A 3,860-nucleotide genomic window follows, 5' to 3' on the forward strand; every position below is an offset into this window, starting at 1 on the left:
CCAATATAAACATTTCTTACTCCCCCAAAAAAGAAAATAAAAATAAGTCTTCTAAGATCTATGTAGCTTAGTGTTCCAATTCAATTAATTTTAAGAACTGAAATACCTCAAAGTGTAAATTCTGCATTGTTAAATCTCAGGATGGGAGATTAGAATGTAGAGGGGAGGATATGGGAAGTAAGGAAGGATGATAGACACCTGTGTACATTAGAGAAATTAATAGCTGACTTATTAGAAATGAATAAATCTGAATTAACTCATTTTATTTAAGAACTCTCTACCTGGTCCTTTTTTCTCCTGATAATGATATTAAAATGGTATTTAGCTGTCATTAAAAAAAATAAACTATGTAAATCAAATAGTTGTGTAAAGGTAAAAAGGAAGAAAATAGCTTCTATTCACTTCATTGTGACCGTACATTGATATGAGAGAGAGAGAGAGAGAGAGAAAAGCAAGAAAAGAAAGAACAGGAAAATAGCCAAAAGGAATTCTGCCCAGATCGCCTTAGATGCCTTAGGTGAGGACAATCCAAAACCTCAAGGGGAAAATGGTAACGGGGGAGGAAAGCAGCACTATCAAAACATACTTAGAATCGAATTTACTCAATGTAGAGATCTGATAATAAGTTCCTATTTTTAAAAAGAGATGGACTGTATCTTGAATAATTACTTTGCAGCTAGTAAGTCTGCACCCTTTACTACGCCTAACAAACTATAGGAATAGTCTTTTTAGAACAAAGCTGAATATACTTTGAGGGTACAATGGCATAAGATTACTCAACTTCTCATATTTCTCCAAGGTATACACCTAATTTATCTACAGGCTTACTTTTGAACAGGCACTCTTGGTAATCGGTTAACTCCATACAGCAGGACTGAATTACAAATGACTTATTCAGAGGGAAAATCATTATGGGGAATCTCTGAATTCCTTATTTGAACTCTTATTTTAGGCTCCTTTTTCAATTTCTATAAAATACTATATAAACTTCCATTCTCTTTGGAGACAAAGAATATATTATCTCAGTAATGTAATTTTAATATCCACACACCTGAACAAGTTCTAAAGCAGAATACCAAAGGGAAAGATCCTTTACTATTAATATTACTGAACTATATGCAATTATACAATGACTTCATATTATTGTGTTTCTTAGCTTAAAATTTTAAATGTACAAATAATTAAGCCACAATGCAAGTTTAATAAGTAATCACTGGAACAAAATATGCCTTTTAAGAAGAGAAGCAGAATCTGATATCTAGTATTACTTCACAAATAACGTACTATATAATAAAAATTATAACTAAAATGCACAAATTCATTTATATACTCAATAAGCAAAATGCAATATGATTAAACCATAGTTTAGGATTTATTGTAGAGCACAAAAAAGTAGGTTCTTGAGGGGAGGAGGAGTTTCCCACTCTTTAAGTGTTAAAAATCTTAATACGGAAAAAATCTCTCTTCTCATCCCTTTCAATCACACCAATCTTAACTATTTAATGTGAAAAGAAACTGAGCCTTCCTCTTAACTGATTTTAAGTTTGTCTGGTTAAATAACTGGTTTAATGAAACCATCATTACCCTCTCAATTATCTATTGGCACAAATATGAATTGCTCTGTGGGATCTGCTAACCTCAGTTAGAAGATGCCACACTATGTATTCCTCAAACTCGGAATCTGGCTCCATATAGGTTAACTGCCACCATACTGTGACCCTCACACCAGTATCCACAAGCTGTAGGTCATGACCTATGAATCAGCATCATGGAAGTAAGGGCCGTACCCAGTTTCCCTTACAGAACTGAAGACATGAAATGTAGGAACTTCCTACACCTTTCTTGATCTGGTTTTCAGTATGCTAAGCAGCTATCTCTCAAATCTAAAGGAAGACAATCAGGTTTTCAGCACTCTCAACATATTTCCAAAAAATGAACCTGAATTCCCTTCTTTACAAATTCCTATGGTACGCATTTATTCATTTCAAAAGAACCATGACGAAAACAAAAACCAGCATTTGAAAAAGATTTTATTCATGTTCTCAAACAAAAATGTATAATGTTTTTTAAAACATTACCCATGAGCATTCAGCCATAGGCCCTCCTGCTCCCGTCACTACTATAAAATGATCTCTGCAGTGTTAAAGGCATCAGGTTAATACCTCACCTCTGCTTCACTGATTTATTCCACGTGTAACTGCAGGTATATGCCTTTCCTAAAAAATGTCTGCCACGATGTACTCTAAGAAACACAACCCAGGAATGTTAAATACGTAAGATTTCTGTGTCAGAAGACTGTGCAGAGTAGATTCTGGATATGCTTTTTAATTTTTTTCTCAGCAGGGGGAGCTAGCACTCTCATCTTGAAAGTCTAAGTATACGATACGGAAATTTAAATTTTGATTACAAATATCAAATTTCAGTTATGTGTGGGATTATTTTATTCAAAATCTTCACAGAGGAAAAGAAATTTCAAGTTTGACAAACTTGAATATTTACCTTTGTCTTGAAATTCCTGAAGATAGCTGCAAAATAAAGAACATTATATTTTAAAATGAGGTTGAAATATCAAAACAAGGTCTAATTACTGGCAATATTTCAAATACAAAATCTGTATTATAAATATACATCTAGAGGAAAAACTATTTCCTGCCCTGAAATGACAATTCCAAATGCTTAGGAATTTATAATAAAATTATTTTTAAAGATCTAAGTACAATAGCAAAATGAGGACATATTTTTAATACCTAGAACACACATTATATTTATTCATTTAAAGTAGTAATAATTAAAAGGATTCTCTTTTTCATTGTCTGAGGTATTTTCCATATTTATATTAAAATCCTCAAGCTACCTATGTCTTATCATTTAAACCAAATATACCGATCAAAATAAACAGTTAGATTTTGCTAGAATGCTTAGATAAATACATAATCAAGAACCTTCACAAGAAAGCATATTATGATAAATATGTCTGTGTTTAAAAACTATTATAGTAGAAACATATTTTTGTCCTTTAAAATACTTGACAATAATTAGAACATAAAAAACTTAACTCCATGATAATCAATTCCTTATTAAAATGTTAATTACACAGTTGCTTCTAAGTAAGAAATTAGTAACAAAAGGCAAGTGACTTACATAGACTTTACATCTTTCATCTTCTTAATAAGGGATTCTCTCTTTTCCTTTGCTTTCTTGGATAAATTCTCCCCTCTCAGTATATCTGCTACAAATGTTTCAACATCTAAACCATGAAACATAAGAAACATGATACAAATTATAGGAAAGAATCATTTTTTGTGAAGACAAATTGGATAATTGTTTCTACACATACGTGTTAATATCTGTACAATCTGTTAGTTATTTATCAATCCAAAGCATAACAGCAGAACTATGTTTCAAATACAAAGTTGGACAAATTTGTTCATCACTTGGCTAATAAAATTTGTATGCTCTACTTATGTTTAGCACAGCAAATGCTATTTGGATATTTGGCATCATTAAACCAGGAAGAAGCACACAAGTTTTAATAAACTATGGTGCCCCATAAAACAAATTCTCTTATATAAAAGCAAACACCAAGCTTTTATGCATGTGTTACTACCATTTTATAGTATTTTATAAGTTCTTATATAAACAGCTCATTCACAATATTATATCAATATAAGCTAATGTCTTTGGCAAGGATCTGTTTCCCTAGTGCAGTCCATTTTTAGATATGTACAATGGGTATACACAATGTTTAATGCTTTAAAGGAAAAATAAATCCATTCTTCTAGCCAAGATCCCCAAATCAAGCCCTCCTCCTTCCCACCTGCCCCACCCATTCTGGCCACCCTCAATAAAAAAGATAACCA

General features: G+C 32.0%; 1 long non-coding RNA gene across 1 annotated transcript in view; it reads right to left on the minus strand.

Moving 5' to 3' along the window:
• Window positions 1–2,499: 2,499 nt before the first annotated feature.
• Window positions 2,500–3,860, minus strand: part of LOC105807361 — a 10,634-nt gene continuing 9,273 nt past the window's right edge. The window contains exons 2-3 of the long non-coding RNA XR_001137322.1: window positions 3,142–3,247; window positions 2,500–2,525 (exon numbers count right to left, since the gene is read on the minus strand). This is a non-coding gene — a long non-coding RNA (uncharacterized LOC105807361). The remainder of the gene's footprint in view (window positions 2,526–3,141; window positions 3,248–3,860) is intronic.

The sequence above is a fragment of the Propithecus coquereli genome, unplaced genomic scaffold (assembly GCF_000956105.1).
Source record: "Propithecus coquereli isolate 6110/MARCELLA unplaced genomic scaffold, Pcoq_1.0 Scaffold156, whole genome shotgun sequence".
NCBI lineage: Eukaryota > Metazoa > Chordata > Mammalia > Primates > Indriidae > Propithecus > Propithecus coquereli.